This window comes from Cuculus canorus, chromosome 10 (genome assembly GCF_017976375.1).
Source record: "Cuculus canorus isolate bCucCan1 chromosome 10, bCucCan1.pri, whole genome shotgun sequence".
Classification (NCBI taxonomy): Eukaryota; Metazoa; Chordata; class Aves; order Cuculiformes; family Cuculidae; genus Cuculus; species Cuculus canorus.
The window spans coordinates 2,342,322-2,362,540 of record NC_071410.1 but is presented as its reverse complement, the minus strand read 5'-3'; the positions used below and the strand labels follow the sequence as shown (position 1 = coordinate 2,362,540).

At 42.4% G+C, this 20,219-nt stretch overlaps 1 long non-coding RNA gene across 9 annotated transcripts in view; it reads left to right on the top strand.

The window, feature by feature from the left end:
• The window catches only part of LOC128853213 (uncharacterized), an 88,971-nt gene that overhangs the window by 17,488 nt on the left and 51,264 nt on the right, over window positions 1-20,219 (top strand). For all 9 annotated transcript variants that reach the window (XR_008451536.1, XR_008451534.1, XR_008451532.1 and 6 more), the window contains exon 2: window positions 7,460-7,597. This is a non-coding gene — a long non-coding RNA (uncharacterized LOC128853213). The remainder of the gene's footprint in view (window positions 1-7,459; window positions 7,598-20,219) is intronic.

The following is a 20,219-nucleotide window of genomic DNA, read 5'->3' as shown; positions in this document are numbered from 1 at the left end:
TCCAGAATTTTAGGCAACCCAAGCCTCTCTGAAATGTAATATAACCCATTTCTGCCGTTCGACGCGTTGTTTTAATCTTTATACTTGAAAGTAGTAAGCATATGGGTCAGATCACCCACTCCTGCTAATGGACACAATTCCGTGGACTTCAGTGTCCAATTATGCCAGCTAAAGATCTGACTGTTGCTGGGTTTTATTTCCTTATTTTTCTTGTCTTTCTGATCTTTGACCCTTTATCAAAGGAACGCCGTCTATAATATGATAATAATATGAAATTCTAGGCTCACTTTCTAACAATATATATCCCAAAGAATTGTAAAGATTCTCACCTCTATATGAAAAGCAGCTGATAAGCAGTTTCAGGCGCCTGATTGTCTTTGCTTGGCACAAGGGTGAGACTCAGGTAGCTCTGCCTGCCGCCGCAGTGGAATATTAAACATTTTTGCATTTCCATGAAACAATTGCTTGGTGGGATGAGCAAGTAAATAAACTCATTGGCAAGTCAACAAAATGACAGGAGGCCATTTTTCCTAATTTTAGACGCATTTTAGTGCTCAGGAAAGTGAGATGTTTTTGAGTTTTTAAGGGCTACGCATTCTGGTGCTCTCAATCAGTGCTGGGATGTGGCTGAAGCTGGAGGCAGAAATATATAGGTGGTGTGACACCTTAGGTACATAACGGAGCTACGCAGGAGTGTAAAATGGATTTAGATCTACAAGCGGGATTTGACTATCTGTTTTGATTTATGATCTGAGCATAAGTCTGTATTTTAAGGAGCCATTAGAGTTTGTGATTTGAAATATGCAGAGAGCAGCCTTCCCCTCAGCCTTGCGTAGGAAAAGGTGATGCAGGCTCCTTGCAGAGGCACTTTTACCTCTTTGTTGTAGAGAAAATGGCAGAGAGCACTCTGTAGCAAGAAAACCCTTCACATTAGGCTCTCTGCACCAAAGAAATGATGGAGTGGTCAGGAATGGCACGATCCATCGCTCTCGCTGCGGTGCTTGCTGAGAAAGTAGGAAAGGAAAACTAGGCAGGGAATACCTGTGTTGTGCTTCACTGGAAAGCATGTATTCCAGGTGTATTTTTAATGTAAATTGGCATTGTCGCTGTTGATGGGGTCACACAAATGCTTGAGAAGGGACTTGTAGGTGCAAATAAAAACGGCGTAGCGGGAGCAAGTAACTGCTGGGGCACTCGGCCAGAGCGCGACTCGAAACTTGGCTGTACGAGGTGTCGTGAGAGGCAGACAGAGGTAATCCCTTGAAGATTGTAGTGAGAGATATTTGGCACATCCCAACCTTCCCTGTCCCCCATCCTGCTGCAGACGTGTAGCTCCTCTTCTTGGGTGGCAACAGCAGTTGCAGCTGGTGACCCTCATTTGGTGCCCTCCGGCTCTGCCTTTGCTACAGCTCTTATCATCAGGACAAATGCTGCTCTTGTTTACAATAGTGTAAATTTGGAACAACCCCTCTGCCGTTTCTCCAGTGCAAATATTGTACTCTGTGTAATTCCCATCTCCTCCTTCACACAGATGGAGCCTGGGAGGCGAGAGAGGAAAGCCGTTCTTTCTGACTAACCGTGCATCGACCTTTTTTGGCTGCAAGCCCCAGGTGACTGCACCGGCCGTACATTCAACCCATACAGATATGGGAGCTGCTGTTGGCCTTTTTTTTTCGCCTCTTGGTTAACAGCACTTCCCTTCCCAGCTCTAAACCCAGCTGTAATACAGGAACCACGGATGCAGCCCGCAGTTTCTTTACTGCACCTCATTATTGCTGCTGCAGCCCTGAGAAAAGGCTGCCTGGCCATGACAAACTGTGCGCTGGCTCTGTGATTTGTGTAAGCTCAAATTTTCCACTAATTCACTTATATATACTAGATGGAAAACACAGCCTCGGGGCTGCTATAAACCATGCCGCTGTAGCCACAAAGGGCCCTTCTGCCAGCTGGGGAATCGCTGGAGCATGCCGAGTGCCGGGGCTGGAGCAAGAAGTAAAATTGAGTTTATGCACTTGTCAGAGAAGCTGCGGTGTGGGAGTGGATCCGGCCCCTCCGTGCAGCGGAGCTCAGGTCCTTGTGCCTCGGCTGGCACGGGGATGTGCTGGCTGGCTCACGGGCAGGAGCAAACATCGTGTTCTGGCCAAGACGCCGGCTCTGGATGAAGGTTGACTGCCTAAAACCAGCCACTGTTTTGGGCTGCTGGTTGGAAAATGCCATGGCTTGCTCTCCTTTGCTCTCTGCAGCCTGAATCCACCCTAGTGCTTTGTTTTGTGCCACAGTGCAATTCTGCAGCTCTAATTTTCTGTGTAACCCAACGGTAGACAATATAAGACTGTTTTCTTTTTAGAACAGCAAGAGCGCCTCATTGGCTGCCTCCTCAAATGATTGCTTCTCGTTACAGATAGCTGTTGACCTGTTCCTTTAATGTTGCAAGTCTGCATCTAACTGCTCTCTTAAGCCAACCTACTTCCTTCTTTTTAATGAAATTGTCCCTTTAGCCTTTTTCCTGGGCTGGCTTTTTAACAATAACATTAGAAACAGTCTGCTCAGTTCTTTCCTCTGCTAACACCTTGCCCAGAGCTAACTTGCGGCTTCGCTCTGTCAGCTGTAAGATATAGATATACTGTTGTCTTAATTACTCATATTTCTCCTGCTGCTCATAATTCTGCTTGTTCCACCAAAGAGCTCTTCAGAGAGCTTTACTGCTTCCCTTTCCCTTTCTTTGGGGGTTTAAAGGTTGTCAGATATATAAACGATCCTTGTTGCAGAGCTTTGGTGGTGACAGTGTCCTTTGTGGAGAAGATTTAGGGGGATGGGAGAACTAAATGCGAATGTTTTTAGACCACATCTCCCTGGAAGGAGAGAATATAGATAGTACTACCTTGTAGAACAGAGCATCAGTGAGTGTGTTTGGCAAATCCCATCTCTAATGAATAGCCAGGCAGCTGTTTGTTCTGTATCTTAAAGTGTAGATGCTGACTGTCAAGACTAGGGTTTGCTTTACTCTCTCTGCCTCCACCACTGACTACCCGTGGCTGTATCTGGCCGATTGCTATTCCTCTAAAAATACTAGGGAAAAAATACGAGAAAACGGATTGGGCACTTAAAAATAAATATCATTGTGCCATAGGGAAACTGTAGTCCCTTGTGGCTTTGGCTCTGTTTTTTATGATTATATGCCACTTTTTCTGTTATTGACTTTTTATCATTGTGTGCCACCGTTTCTGTTGTCTGCTACCAGAAATATTGCATGGAGAGTAACCTGGAGCAGACTGACAACATGATGTCCATGTTTTTTGGCAAAGATTTGAACAAGTTTTGTCTTAGGAGCGAGCTCTTTAGTGGATAAGACCTTTGGCCAAAGTCCTTTACTCCTGGATATTTGAAGCTTACTTTCAGTTTTATCAGATATCAGCCTTATAGGATAGTTCAGTGGTAGGGTATATCTTAAGATTCAGCAGGTTATCTTAGTTTGTCTTGGTGATAGGGTCAGGAAGCAGTACTTCGAGTTCATTGTTAATTTAATAACTGCTGTGGTTGAGTCTGTTCCCATCATAAAGCTGCGTGTGCTGATGGTGTGGTTGGAGGTGGGGCTGGGCAGGATGTGCTTCTCACACGTGGGACTTAAGCCCTCCACTCCAAGTCTTTTTGTGGTTGCTTTTTAATAATTATCAGATGAAAATGCTGTGCAAGTACAGAGGAAGAAACATCTTCGCATCAGAGCAGTCAGAGGTGGCGACACCAAAGATAACACACAACTCTGAGGTTTAAATTGACCTACTGGCAGCAATAGGCAAATAAACAACAGACTGCAGTAAGTTGTGACCAAACTCTTCCAGTAGCTCAGATGCGACTAAAGAGTCTGTTAGAGCAAGCACGTGGGAGTAGATGAGAATTCGGTAAGAACAATTAGGAAGAAAGAGTAATTGTCTTCTGCATGGAGGAATAGCACGAAAAATAAGTCTTCAAGTTATTGCTCTGCTCTTGAAGAGCTGAAAGGAATCAGAGTAGCTTTCTCGGACAATTTGAGTTTCAGACAAGGTCACACGGGTTAGTACCCGTGGGAAACCCATGCCAGTGGTAGCTTGTTTCAGATCATCGCCTATAGGAAGCCCATAGTCAGGGGATGCCATGGTGAAAATCCAACCCCAAGGCTGGACAAAAGGAGTGGTGAAATTTGCCCTGTTAAAAATCCAGGTCCCTTGGTGTTTGCCGCAGGAATTTGTTCAGTGTAGAGCAAATAAGCACAGTCTGTGATGCTCGGCATGGGCATCTGCAGGGCGAGGCTGCCCGAACTTCTTACTTGCTTTTGCAGAAAAAGCTGCTCGGGGAAGCTGGCAATGCCTTCGGCCATCAGTTCAGCCTGATGCTGCTGCGAGGGCTGATGGCATAGCTGAAGGCTGCAGAGTGCAAGTGGCAAGCACATATTTCACACTATTTGTTTGAGCTTTCCTTTTGGAGTCCCAGCACTGTCTCCTGAGATCAGCTCTCAGGGCATGGTGGCTGCTCAGGTAGGTGGTCATGCAGCTGCTTTGGCATCTACTCCATTCTGGCAGCTACTCTGTACCAGGCAATTTCCTGCCCAGTGCATCTTCTGCAGCGATGTCGGACAAATAACTTGACCTTGTGCCTCAGCTCTCCGAATGTAAGGATGTTTCCCTATTAACTCCTCTCTACGAACCCAGGGGCTGTTAAAAGAAGTAGGTCTCATGACTGTGTGGTACTTGGATGCCATGGTAATGTAATTAGCTGCACAGTAATCTTACTAAAAATGTCCTTGGTGGAGGAGAAGATGGGGTGGAGGACTCATTTAGAGGATGGATGTTAAAGGCGAGGAAGTTTCCAGACCTGTGGCTTCACCGCAGTTTCACTGCATTAAAACAAGTTCTTTGGTGCAGATGTGAATCCAGAGGTTCAGTGCATGATGTTTACTCATGTGGCCGTGTGAGAGAGAAGGCAGCACAAACTATTTGAAGTGGTAATATAACACTTAATATAACAAAGGTTATGTAACAATTTTCCACCCCCAGCAATGGAATTTTGATATGGTATTTTGGGCTAAACCATTTCTTGAGCTGATGTATAACTTGCAGCAAACGTCAAGAAAGTATTCCTGTTACCTTTACTTTCGCTTTTTCTCCCTCTTTCTCATTGACTTTTATATATGGATCCAAGAACTTCGGGGCTGCTTAATGCAAAGGAGAGAGGCACAGGGTTCTGCGTGGAAATCGGAAAGTTTCAGTGCAAGAAAACTGTGCTGCTGATTATTTTATCTCTGTTACTCTGCCAAACCCCCAGACTTCAACAGCCTGGGTGGTTTTTTTCCCTTTTTATATCCGCCAGGTCTTTTTCCTCTCTACCCTCACAATGACCTCTGGAGCAATGGTTGCCAAATGTTACCCATATTTAATATGAGGATGTGTATCACGTCCACAAGCCACACGCTCCTGAGCCGTTAAAGCCCTTCTACTGGAGCAGCAGGCTGTGAATTGTCTGAGGCTTTTGGAGTTAACGCTTTAGCTCTGGTTAGCTGGAGGTTACTGTAGAATCGTGTCACCAAATTCTTCTCTCTGCTGTATCATTACTACTGCAGTGAGGAAGAACTTGTTCCTGTCATTTATGCTTAACCCCACTGTACATTTACACAAGAAATGGTAGGCTGTGTTTGTGGGTTAATGAAGAATAAGCACGGCAATAAAAAGTAAGGTTTCACAGCAATATTCAGAGTATTTTGTTAAAAATAGGTGAGATAGTGCTATGACATAATGAAGGGCAAACTTGAACTCTGTGGGATTTTGGTATTTTTTTAATTCAGATGTTGTTCTCCTTTATTCAAATTTTCCTGCGTGCTAGGACAAGGTATAGCCGGGCATACTTTCCATCCTGATGAATGAAACAGGAGTTGAGGCGAGATTGGCTTCTCCTGCAAGAAAGATTGCTCTTTGTTGCCTGAATCATAATTTTAAGGCATGAAAACTATTCATCAAGAAAGCAGCGTTTTAACTCCTTACATCTTGCAGCCTGATCTTGGCAGAGTGAAAAAAAATCCTCACCCACTGAAGTTGATCAGAGTTGTAATAAGTCTATAAGGTCACCTTGATTACTGTACATCAATGTGGTCCCGACAGTATGTTCTTGATAAGACAGCCCATCGCTGTGATTTAATCCAAATCTGTTTAATCGTATATAATCCACATAATTCAAATACAGGCACCAAGGATCCAGTTTTATAGCTGTACTGAGAGGAGGGAAATCTTGTGTTGTCACAAGTCATGCTGACATCAGTGGGGTTTCTTATTGATGTAGGACTTAGTGCTGGCACATGCAATTACAGCAAAATTCGGGGTTTTGCATATTTGCAATTTGATGTATCTTTAGGAGGCAGTTGCTTTGAGGTAAGTGAGTAAATGAACTCTGGGCCATGTCCAACAAAATCTCTGACTGAGAGTTGTGCCCGGTGGTCATTTCAGGGAAAATATCTACAATAATCTGAAAGTATTTGGTGGGCAATTAAAAAATCATAAATGTTTTCTTTATATTTCTGGCTTAGAAATTGCACTTTATATAAACTATATATAAAAGAGCTTATGCTCCTCCCAAGGCATTCTATGTTGTTTCAGAAACATTTCAACAACAACAAAAAAAAGATATTTGCAGCATAAGCAATACACAGACAACGTTGCAGTGTTACTGGTTACAATTTTCATGTTGAAGATAGCAGTATCAGATCACACTCCATTTACGCAGCCGTTTGTTAATGTGATGCACATGCAGCTCTGTGGCCAAATGCCTCATAACCCTGAATCCAAAAACCTGCTTGAACCCATGGGTAACTGTAAACATCTGAGTAATCCTGCTGAAGTCGGTCCATGCATCCGTTAACTACACAAACCAATCCTGAAAAAGTTATGAAAAGGGCAAAAAGAAGCCCCCGTGCTTTCCAAGCCGACGAAGCTCTGCACGTGTCTAAAGCGAAATACTGGAAGGAATAAACCCTGCATGATCTGGAAGCGTGAATCCATACTCGTAGCCACAGTTTATCAGTTATCCAGTGAAAACAAACTATAAGGTGAACCGTTTTCGCCTTGCATACTCATTCTCTTCTGATGCATTTCTGACTTGACCTTTTTTTTTTTTCCCCTTTGTGGCCGTTTTGGATTTGTTTTGATTGTAAATAGACACACACAAGAGCGAGAGCCAGATAATTTCTTCTGGCCAGCTTTGCCAGTAAATCAGTGAGCTATGTAATTGTGTTTGTATGAAATTATACATTTTGAACTTGGGAATAAGCAAAACAGAAACAAAAAGTTGATTTTTGTAAATAGCATCATTTTTGTGCGAAACTTTTGTTTTGACTCCCTAACTTGAAAATTTTGATCGTTCTTTCAGCATTGAGTGAAAAGCAAAGTGCAGAATAAATCCAAGCAAAACTGGTAATAATTTCTACTTTGGCTTCTAGGTGGAGCTGAATACGATGCCCGTGTTTGTGGTTAACTACAAGCAATATGTTATGAAGATGGTGGTATTCAGACACATACCCAAACGATTGGATTCAGACAAATTGGATACAAAACACTGACCAGCATGAGAAGAACAGGTGAGAACCCTTGAGAGTGAAGCTGAAATAATAAGTCTTGTGATGGCCAGGAAAATAAACACAATAGATCTTCTATTAGAAACTCAAAATACTAATTACAATCTGCCTAAAGCCTTATTATAAATGAAGTGGAGATAGAAACATGTTTATATTGTGGGAAGGCTTATTTGCAGATAAGCAGGAAACCAGTCACACATCTTCACAAACATAATTTTAGCTGTTTTAATTAGCAGGTTTGCTTTGATTTAATTTAATTCAGTGATTCCTTCTATCTTTACTGACACATGTGCAAATAAAATGTGCTGACCTGACTTCTGACATCCAGTTTCCTTTTTCATTTCTGTTTTTGTTGTTGTTGATTTCGGCAGTGTTTACGGTGAAACCATGGGGTCAACGCTTCCGAACAGCATGGCCAACAGATGTAGCGTGGGGATGACAACTGTACGTTTGAGTGGTCTTTTGTTACCTCAGCACTGACTGATTGCCGAGGTGCTGGAAGCCAGGGTGTCAAAGGCCATTAGAACTCCTAGAAGCCTCTAGATCCCAATTCTATGAAGGGTTAGGATGACAAAAAATATGCCTTTTTTTTCCCTGTAGCTGTGGGTAAAAGTGAGTGAGCTTTTCTTTTTTGCTAGAGAATGAGACCCTAGAAAGAGGCCCTGTGTGTGCCTTTAGCAACGTATTGTAGCTTGTGCATCAACGGTGGGTTGAAAAACAGGGTTTAAAAGCTGTTAGAATTCATATATTTAATGTTGGGATATCTGGTGGTTTTATTTAACAGTGAAAGCAGTTATCGACAGAATAAAATCGTGTAGTTCAGAGTAAAAATACCACATTAATGTACTGACAAAAAAAAATCCTTGTTGACTTTGCTTTTTGTTGGTCTGAGCTTTTTGTTGGTCTGAGCGCTCGGAAACTGTTTTTTCTTCTTTATATCAGAAAAACAATTGCTAATACACCAGGTGCTGTTCTCCCCTCTCTCTCCACCCCTCACTTTTACAGTGTCTCGCAGCTGTATGAGAGGTAATTAAAACAATCACTGAGATGTTTCAAAGCTGTTGTAGCCTTCAGTTGACTTTTAAAATTCTTATTTGAAGAAAAATGGTACAATTAATTCGTATCTGGCTCAGAAAAGTGCTCTTTGCTTGAGCAATGGACTTTACAACATTGCCAACAAAAAGAATGAAATTAATATTACACTTGCCTTTATCTAGGGTTATTCTGTTAACTGTTTTATACTGGAAATTAATTTCAATATCATACAGATGTCTCCAAGTCATGAATGCAGCAGTTCTAGCGTGCAGTCAGATACCACGATTATGAAGAAGGAGAGCTAAAAATAATGATTCAAAAGGAGTAAACTTGCCAGGACAATTAACTGATTCTGCCCCTAGATAATGGAAAGATGACATTTATATTCTTGGACTGTAAAGTATGTAAGATTGGAAAGTATTATCAAAGGAGTATTATGTGGTTATTTTGAAAGAAACGGTAATTTTACAGTTTCATCTTGCTACTGAGAAAAAATAATTTAAAGACTGTGAGAAAGAGAGACTTCTGGACGGGCAGTGTTTGATGTTGAAACGCTCTTCTGTTTTTCTTTGCTGTCTCTATTTTTTTGTGTTTCGGTTCCCTACTTCAGTAGTAGGCTTTAGGAAACTTGTAATTCCTTCATTATGGAATGTTTGGTCGATGGAACAGGATTTTATTCCTAAAATAAGCTTTGTTGCAATATATTCTTTTCGTTCCTTAAAAACAACCCTTCACCTCTGCGAATGGGTGTGTTGTGTCAGTGTAAAGCGGTTCCTTCTCACCCCTCCTCCCCTCCTTTTCTGGTTTGCCCCTCTTTGGAGGTTCGTACTCTCTGGCACGGGCGGGAGCGTGGCAACTGCCGCATACAGAAAAGGCAAGCTCAGGAATTCTCAGTATGAATGGAATTGGTTAAGGCCTCAAAATTACTAATTAATTAGGATGAAAGGTTTTGCATATCCCTCACTGGGTTATGAGGAACCCTTCCCTGGTATGGCAATATGGATGTAGAGCAAGAGTTTTTACACATGTACGTTCAAAAATCTGACGAATACCAGGGAACAGCACAAACCAAAATTATCAGTGCCAAGAAATTAAAATAATGACTCCTCCTCATTAATTTGAAGATAAATACCTATTGCTATTTGCGTAAATAATTTCTATTGCTTAAAGACAGCATCTTCTCTTCTTCTTTCCTCGCTCCTTTGTGAATATTTCTGACCACACACAGGTATTGCAAACATATTTGCAAATGCAGATAAGAATAAGACTTAAATACTCATCTGCACCTCTGCATCAACACAACTCAATTTGACAGTATATTTTTGCCAGGTGGAACAAAGAGCAATAAATTAGTTTTGAACATTTATGATCTTGCATTATAAAGACTGCAACAGACCGTGTTCAAAATCAGTTGTCAGAGTGATGGGGGATTAATAACTCTGGTACCGTAACCTTTTACGTATCTGCAGACTGGCTAAGGGCACATTTCAAGATCTGCTGCCATATTTCATTATTGCAACTTATATTTGAAAGACCTTTTTGATGCTTAAAAAAAGAAACAGATTAGTTTTTAGTAGAGCTGGATGAATAACTCATAATTAATAATTCATTCAGTGAATTTTGCCTTTTATTCGGTGGGAAGAATAAAAAAAAATAGTTGTCAAATTTTTTCATGAGTTCTGTCGACTAGTTGGGTCTTTAAACCAAAAAGTAGAAATCAGAATTCTGGGTGTGTTACTTATTTGTGATTGTTAGGTCATGTGGTAGTGGTAAAATTCCACAATTAATGGAGGAGAAATACTAGAATAAGCTCAGCATATTTAAAAAACCCTTCCTGCATGCATGGAAGCTTAAAATCAGTTTTTGAAAGTACTATTGAAAGTAAAAATCCAAGTGCATGAAAATTGTTGGAAAGGAAATGCAAATGAGGCAGGAACATGGCCAAACCAAGTTCATTACAAGACACAAATGTGTTTCTGGAGACTCCTACAGTATTTTCCAGCTGTAGCTTTCCTTTCTTAGCCCCGGCACCCATTCTGGGAGAAGACTACCAAGTCTTGGCGATAATGATGGGAGCAAGGTAATTGAGAACTTTATTGTATTTCCCAAGCTTCCCAGCTACCGTGTTGTATTTTACATTAGTGAAACGTTTTGTAACAGTGAAACCACACAAAGAGTTGTCATCTTTTGGCTTTCTTCACCTCCTGGCTAGCGAGTTTGTATCCCACCAATGTGAGCTCTACTGGGCTACGGCATCTAAGGATTCTTCTGCATTTTTTCACATAGGCACTTTACTTTGGTTTCTTCCTAAATAGAGGTAAAACAGTTAAATATTTCCCAACAAAATACACATACGTAATCTCAAGGGCCGTGCATACCATCGAACTGTCATTTCCTTTGATTAACCTTCACCTGACCTCCCTCCCTAAGGCAGTTTCGGATCCTTTTGTTCCTCCATTTAAGTACTGCGCTCTATCAGGTGAGTACATCTGTCGTTCAAGAGCTGACCATTTCACTAGAGAGCTCAGCAGAGATCTTGTAATGGAAAACTGCTGGATCTGTCACAGATTAGACAACCCAGGCTGATGTGCAGCGCTGGTATCGCTCGATGGATATATTCAGAAATGAAAAGGAAGCAGAACTTGCATAAACACAGCTGAAGATAGCTGGATTTTAACTGTGTATTAACTCTTTTATGAATTATATCTAATATTTAAGATCATAAAAGGATCGTGACTGAGATCAACAGGACTTTTCTGTCGCAACTCTTTCATGTTGTCAGGAAGTGCCAGTTTGAGGAGAATGAAATTACAATCAGGAGAGGGTCAGAGTTAATGGATCAGCTCCTTTACAATGGCAGAGTTTGGAGATTGCCGTGGTAGTTTACTTCACCATTTTGAAACCAAATAGTGGTGCTTTTAATCTCAATCTTTTTTTATCTACAGATAGGAAGAAAATGTAAACTAAAAGGGCGGAAGAAGTAATACATAAATACAGAATTTCAAAATGATTCGTGCCTATAAAGTTCAGCAGACCCAAACTGTACTTTTTTGGATGCCATCTCACGAGAAATGCTGATGCTCTGTGTCACTCCTTGGGACGATATTTTTTAAAGTCATGAAAATTCATCCAGGCTGAATAATAAGAGACTGAAATATTGCGTCCAGTCAGATCACACATTTGGCTGACAGCAGTGAAGAGCAAAGCCTGCGTAGCTTTTGCTAATGTTATGGAATATTTTTCTTGAAGGATAAAGGCCATGTGTGATGAAGCATCTCTTCATCCCAAAGTAAACTGGAAGAGTGGCTCCTGGTGGTTCCCAACAATAAAACCAAGCACCTTGATTCTCAGTTTCATTTGACTAATGAAACTTGTGTCTTTTCCCAGTAGATTAAAATTGTGCAATCAGAAGCCTCTGCATCGTATCAATTCCTATGGATGAGGATTGACTCATCCCTTAAGTCAGTCTTTGATGAACTAAATAGGTCAGACTTCCTCAATATTTCATCATCAGGCATACTTTACAGATCTTATAAGAATTTTATAGATATATTTTGCCCTTTCCCAGTTTGTCCTTTTTTTATTATGCAGTTTAAAGTTTGAAGACCAGAATCTAAGTATGCAGCATTTCATGATTTCTGCTTAACCCCCAAAATTGTGAGACTCATCGAAAAACAGTGAGTTTTAAAATCAGAATGAATTGTAGTACAAGGTTTCTGTACAAACATTGAATGCTGGATCCATTCCCTTCCACAAAGAGTTTATAATCTGTTTTTGAAGCTTTTATTCATGCTGGCTTTTTTCCTATTCCGTCAGCTAAGTTGCGTTTTATAAGTCCCGTGGAAGCAGACATCATTACAGATGCAGAGCAGAGATGCCGGTGAGAACTGCCAACGTGAAGGTGTTGGTGAGTCTGTACCAGTTGGCAGCACTGAGGTAATAGAATCATTAAGTCTGAAAAGACCTCCAAGATCATCAAGTCCAACCAGTCACCAAAGTCCTGCTCTGGTGTAAACTGGTCTGGTTTACCTGGTTTTATTTTAACTACTACCTAGAAAAAGTCATTATATAGTTCCACAGGGATTATAAAAGATTCCCAGTTTTGGAGGAAGTGTGACTTGCTACTGTCCCTCTTCAGGTTTTGGAAAGGACTTTCAGAGCAAGTATTTTCTATGAAGTCCTCTCCAAAACTGCTCTCCATGAAAGTTTCATAGTGACGGAGAAGTACTCACCTGGTGTACCGAAGTATTTAAATGGAAGAACAAAAAGAAACTGAAATTGCCTCAGGGACTGAGGTCAGGTGAAGGTTAATCAAAGGAAATGACAGCAAAATGGCATTCATGGCTCTTGGTACATTTTTAATTATCCCCCTCTCTCTCTTGTAAAAGACACAGAAGGTGTACAACTTTTTACCATTTTATTTAGTTAGGGATGATTTGTATTTTTGTCTTGACTATTTTAAAATATCCTTTCTTTTAGATTTCTCTCGTAGATTTAGCTCCTCAAAACTTGCTTTGCAGTGCCTTAAAAATGTGTGTGGGAAATGGAGAATGCGTGTGTGGGGGGAAGAAGAATGTTAAGAAAAGGGAGTAATTTTCCCCAGAATATCTCTCATTTTATCTTTGCTTTCTAATGTGATAGATTTTGAAGGATTTCTAGAAGTCATGAGTGCAGGGAATAAATACTCAGAAAAGCTAAATATTCACATTGTTACACAAGTGTCAGGCTAAATGAAGTCCGTGAATGCAACTACTGGAAGCAAGAATAGTTTCTTTCAGACTGTGCTGATTTACAAGTAATTACTTTGGGTTTAAGTATAGATGTTTGGCGTATTTTTTAAAAAACCCTTCATGATTACAATGACATTTTGAAGTCACCTCTTAGTTGGTGGTTATATATTTGATTTTGTGTATGTGAAGCGGTCCCATTTAGAATCATAGAATGGTTTGGGTTGGAAGGGACCTCAAAGCCCATCCAGTTCCACCCCCTGCCGTGGGCAGGGACACCTCCCACTGGATCAGGGCCTCCAAGGCCCATCCAATCTGGCCTTGAACACCCCCAGGAATGGGGCAGCCACAGCTTCCCTGGGCCAGGGCCTCACCACTCTCATAGTGAAGAAATTCCTCCTTATGTCCAGTCTAAATCTGCCCCTCTCCAGTTTATCCCTGTTGCCCCTCATCCAGTCACTCCAAGCCTTTGTGAACAGTCTGTTCTCTGCTTTCATGTAGCCCTCCAGGTACTGGAAGGTCACTTTAGGAATGTTTCTTTTCCAAGTTTGGAGTTGTCCCTTTATGCCAGTCACCTTAGACAACTCCAGCACAACCACAACAGGAACGGGAGTGACTTTATGTAACTTATAATCGCCTGAGGCTACTTTTAAAAAATGCGAGCAATGCATTTTTTTTTTTCCCAAGCCTGTTGACATAGTGCTCTTCCCCCGGGATGCACCGAGTCCTAAAGGGTGTAGATTAAACCCAGACAGCTCTCAGCTGGGGTAGCTCGGCTATACAAAGCGTTCCCCCCGCTCTTTAGATCACACGCTACAAGTGCGATGCGTCGTGTACCTTCAGAGATGCAGCTGGGAGACAAGCTTAGGTGGGACCTCGCGGTCTTCAGCGTTCGGAGAGGAATGGGTGGCTTAAAGAAAACATCTGACCACAGAGCCACGCTATACGATCCTCACTGAGAGTTGCAGTGAAAAGAAATATTAGATGCATACATTTTTTCCTACATCTTGGGGAAAAAGAATGAATAAACTGGAAGTCGTTTCTTTGTGTGTCGCTGCACTGTTTATGGCTGTGACAGCTACTGGTAATGTGGCATTTTTCTGCCAGATCCCGCATGGCAAAGGCTGCCGCGGGGATGCCAGATGGGCTGTTTGCCAGGGAGCCAGGGGAGGGGGAAAGCCCTGCTCCACCCGGCAGATGCCACCGAGCGGAAAGCCTGCCAGGAACCCACTGGGAAAAACAGAGAACTGGTCAAAAATGGGGAAAATGTATCTGAAGTCACCGCGTGGAGGTTGAGCTGAGTTTACATCTCGAACCCCAGAGCTCTTCATCTACGTGGGGAAGGGCAGAGGGACCTGGCTGGGGAGGCTGAGCGCCGGTGATTGGAGCGTAGTGCGCAGCAACAAGTGCGGAGCTCTGCAGGCACAGATAGATGAGTAACCTCAGTATTTTATCTGGAGTGTGTCCAGAGAAGAGCAAGAAAGCTGGTGAGGAGCTGGAGAACGTCTGACGAGGAACGGTTGAGAGAGCTGGGGTTGTTTAGCCTGGAGAAGAGGAGGCTGAGGGGAGACCTTATTACTCTCTACAACTACCTGAAAGGAGGTTGTGGAGAGGAGGGTGCTGGGCTCTTCTCCCAAGTGACAGAGGACAGAACAAGAGGGAATGGCCTGAAGCTCCACCAGGGGAGGGTCAGGTTGGATATCAGAAAAAAATTCTTCACAGAAAGAGTCATCGGCACTGGAACAGCTGCCCAGGGAGGGGGTCGAGTCGCCTTCCTTGGAGGTGTTTAAGGAACGGGTGGATGAAGTGCTGAGGGACATGGTTTAGGGAGTGTTAGGAATGGTTGGACTCGATGACCCAGTGGGTCCTTTCCAACCTAGTGATTCTGTGATTCTGTGATTCTGTGATTTTCACGTTTACGGGAGTTGACTCCATGATTTTATGACTCTGTAACAATGTCAACGTTATGTTTACAGAGGGGATTTTTCAAAGGTTCTCTGCATCAGCCCGAGCAGCTGATGTCTCCCCCAGAACTACCCTGTCCTGTAAAACTTCTCTATCAGTAATACACACACAATTAATTTCTGGTGTGCCTTTGGTAAAACAGGGATATCTTTATGGAAAAGAAGAGTAAAATGTGAGAGAGGTCATTTAAAATGAAAACAGAATATCTGAGTTTAAGGCAGTATTAACTGCTGACAACTGGAAAATTATTGGACTGATAGATGAGATCTTAGGAAGAAATTATTTACCGTGAGGGTGGGGAGGCCCTGGCCCAGGTTGCCCAGAGCAGTGGTGGCTGCCCCATCCCTGGAGGGGTTCCAGGCCAGGTTGGATGGGGCTTGGAGCCCCTGATCCAGTGGGAGGTGTCCCTGCCCGTGGCAGGGGTGGGACTGGATGGGCTTTGAGGTCCCTTCCAACCCAAAGCATTCCATGATTCTATGATTTTTATTTTTTCATAAACAACATTATGACATCAAAGTTTTTCTGATGTAAATACTAAAGAATTGTAGCCAAATCATATACCTATTTTAAAGCATCCGACAAAAATATTGAAACCATTATGTGTCTACATACCCATTTTTTTCAAATACAGGAAATATTGTTTTGAGCATTTTTATTCCAAACATTCAGACTACCTTCCAGAAACTTTCTTTAAAGGTTTATTTTTAAAAGTGACTGAATTTCTTTAGTTTTTCATTGATCAAAAAAGCAGAGTTAACTGGAAAAAGTACCAAGTCTAATGTTCAGAGGAAGAAACTGAGGCTGAAATGAAATCTCCCAAATGTTGTGCTAAACACATTTAGCTGCCCTCCTTTACCTGCCTGGACCAAAATAATAGGGGCTGGGAAGGGATTCAGCCCTGTACCTGTAGTCAGTATCCCAAGAAGTATCCTGTGCCTGTGGGGTGGGAGGACCACTGGGACCAGTGCCACCCCTCCCACTCGCGGATCCCATTGCAGATCACGGCTGCTCATGAGGGGAAGAGATTTTCATTTAAATTAAGCTGGATTTGTGGGTTTGGGTGTTGCCCATGTTGTTAAATGACCACAGGATAAAATATGAGCATTTACAGCTTTCCCCCCCACAACCTTTGCAGAAAATGGGATTTTTGTGTCCAGTCTTTGCTGAAGCTGCAGTGAAGGCAATGAAGTAGCTGAAGATCAGAAGGGAAGCTCCGCTCGGTGTCTCGCAGTGTTTCAGGCTGGTTTTCACATCTTGTACCAGATTAACAGGGCAACTGCCCCGAGAAGGGGAGTTTCAGAGTGAGGAAGCTCATCCAAGCATCAAAGTCAGATGATAAAAATGATGGATGAACAGCAATATCATGGTTTGTGCTTCATTTCACTCCGGTTTTTTGAGAGAAACTTTCCATGCGAGTATTCTCGGGCAACATGTTGGTTTCTGCTGGAATAAGTAGGTTGTCTCAGTTTAATCCCCAAATCTTCTGATAAAAATGACACTTATTTTGTACCTTATTAGTAGCTTCGTCAAGTCCAAACCCTGACAGATCTTTGCTGTGTGTGAGGGATCATCATAGGTCAGTGATGTACTGAGTATGGAGGTTCCCGTGGTGTAGGTGTCCTGCTGATAAACAGAGGGGGGTGTTTCTGGTCCTGTCAAGTCTCCACTTTCTTTTTCTACTCTTCCATCAAGATGCACAGATGCTTAGGAGGAAATTAATGCTATCTAATTTTAGACATCCACTTTAGGTTGCTTCTGGCTGTAGCAAAGCACAAGTTCTGCTCGTTTCAGGTCCAGAAGCGTTTCTTTATTTGCAGAGTCACCTTCTTGCTTAAGACTAACTCTGAGTACAGAGAAAGCACAGTGAAAAGTGCAGCTCTGCAACATCTCAGCCAAAGCTGTCCCCCTGCCAGGGCTTTTATTGGGCTCTAACCTGAGCACCTAAATCGGATCTCTTGTGGGTGCTGAACCAGTCATTTCAGGGCAGTTTGGTTTTTGTAAGGGTTTTTGTGATAAATCCTCAATACAACCAAGGCTTGAAAAAGAAATGAGCCGAAATAGGTGAAAACTTGCTGAAGCAGGTAAAGTTTCACCCTATCTTTGGGATGACCCACAGGTGTCACCAGATGCCAAGTGAGTTGGGAATAAGCTGTGTGATAACCTTCGGCCAACTGGGTCATTGCTGGTTGGATGGAGGCTTCTCCAGGTGCTTTGCACCATTGGTTATTGCAACCCTAGGAAACGAAGCAGCAGGTAGTCAAATCTTTTGTCAAATTACACAAGGTAGACACCCTTCCTGAAGTTATTTGTTGTGTCACGTGAAGATAATTTGATGCTTAATACATGCAAAAATGGAAGCTAACCTCTTTGGAGGGATTTTTAATCTGAAAATGCACTTTGGGCATCTACTGTCTTGTATTTTCTGCTGCAGGAGTATGGGCATTATCTGAGAGAAGGCATTAAAAATGATGGTTTTTCTTTATGGGGTTAGTTTAGAAACATGACCCACAGCAAGAGCTGGCTGGAGGGAAAATACCTTTGCAGTCAGGGATGTTGTCTATACCAGAATCATCAGAAATTCAGGAGAGCTGTGGCTGCCTGGGCAGCCCTGAGAGGCTTTGGACAATTTGCTGTAGCCACCTGTGGTTTAGTTTAGAAAATGTTTCACTATTTTACCCTGGCATCTGTTCAAAGTACTAATTCTGTGGATCAGTGTCTTTCAGATGAAGAAAGTGTAAGCCTTTTTTGCCCCTGGTGTCTGAGTAAATTGATATCAAATACTCTAATGAAAAGACAACTGTTGTCAGCAGAGGCAAGCAACAAGAAAATCTGGGACAGGAGGTAACTTCATGATGGATTCTACATCCTCAGGGACTTTCTGGGCTCTGAGGATTAATTTTCTATTACATCCATGTGTGGGGCTTTTCTTAAATACACTCCACTAACAACTTAATACGTTTTTTTCAATTACAATACCATAAAAAGCTACAACTTTTTGTCATTCTGCCACATAGAGGCCAGTGCCTTCATCGTTGTAACTGTCCCTGCCACCTTTTCCTTAAATGAAGCCTCTTTTGGCTGCCCCACTGAAGTTATGCTTTTGGAGACAAAGAGTATTCTGCACAGGGGAACTCCCTCTCCTTTGGGAACTGCACTTCTGCAGTGGTTTGTTAGTGAACCCTCATTTCCACGATAGCTGCCTTGATGTCCTGCAAGTGCACCTTAAAGACTGGAGAAGGCTTCACCAGAAGAGCCTCTTCTCATTGTTTTAGTTCATTCAGTTCAGATTATTTTTCTTGTCTTATCATATTTATTTATATAGTATTTATTTTAGTATATTTATTTAATATATAGTATGAATGCATTCACAAGAAAATGGGGCATTTTTATCTGCCAGAACATCCCCATGCTTGACTATGGCAGGAGACAGAGCATGACAGATCAAGAGGTTCCTGCAGCGACCTTATACTACATAAAAAATGATTTTTTTAGGGTATGACGGCGTGTTTGACAGTGCTTTATAAATTAGTTGGATTTGGGTAACAATGGGTTATAGCCTACGGTAGGAAAGTGGTCAGTAGCTCAGATAGTTCATAATTCTCCACAGAGGTGTAGTGGGTCGGAGAAGAAAAAGTAGATAGCGTTAAGATGCCTGAAAATGACTTAAAGCACTAAGGAGAGTCTAAAGTGCTTGTGAGGCTGTGTTCACCTTCTGGAAGGTGGATCAGTGTTGCCGGTCGCACAGTACCACTTCTAGTAGAACAAGGTAGAACAAGGTCTTAAAGGGCTTCTTTGCCTGGGGACTTACTGAACTGTTTTGATTTATACGAGTTTTTGGTTTTATATGGGTATAAACTGGAGAGGGGCAGATTTAGACTGGACATCAGCAAGAATTTCTTCCCCATGAGGGTGGGGAGGCCCTGGCCCAGGGTGCCCAGAGCAGTGGTGGCTGCCCCATCCCTGGGGGCGTTCAAGGCCAGGTTGGATGGGCCTTGGAGGCCCTGAGCCAGTGGGAGGTGTCCCTGCCCATGGCAGGGGGTGGGACTGGATGGACTTTAAGGTCCCTTCCAACCCAAACCATTCTATGATTTTGTGGGCACCAATGAGGAAGAGATGCACTGATTTTACAATGCATTTCGGAATTCTTTTGTTTGGGAAACACTAAGCGAGTTGCCCCCAAACCCAGTAATCTGCCTTTTTTTTTTGATTTTTTTTTTTTAATGATTTTATAGCAAATTGTATTTTTAAATCCAGAACAAGCCAAATTAAGAAGTCGGCGGCCATGCCTGTGGAAGGGTCTGGGCCCACGGGGAGGTGCCCGCGCAGAAGCTCGCTGTTCCTCTGCGTAAACAGGGGTTCCTCGTGGAGGCGAAGGGCAGGCGGGGATTGGGACCTGCGTCCCCCAGCCTGGGTAACGATGGGGCGATTGGATGATTGGTACCTGCTGGAAAACAAAGCTGTCCCGCTGCTTTCCCACACGTTTTCTATCATCTCCTTCATTGAAGAAAACAGGTAAAATCTTTTCTGAGGCAATGTTTATAAGAAACAGCATCATCATGTGTCAGTGTTCAGAACATAAACCCATCAGGGTAAATCTTTGTTTTCTTCTACACCTCCATTTCATAAAATAAAATTGGAAGAAATTTATGGTCACAAAACCTGATTGTTGCCGTGGTTCTGGTCTTCCGTACAGAGCTACCTGACAATTAACATTTGTGTATACCTTTTGAAATATCTGACCTTTGGGGAGTTGACAGAGCTATAATATTAGTCTTTGTATGCTAGCCTGGCTTCTAAACTCCCTGCCTAGTGGATGTAAGTTCAGTGGATACAGATCTGAAACTTGATTTCCTCAGTATAGCTGCATTAGCATTCAGCTGTGGGTATGTAAGATAATA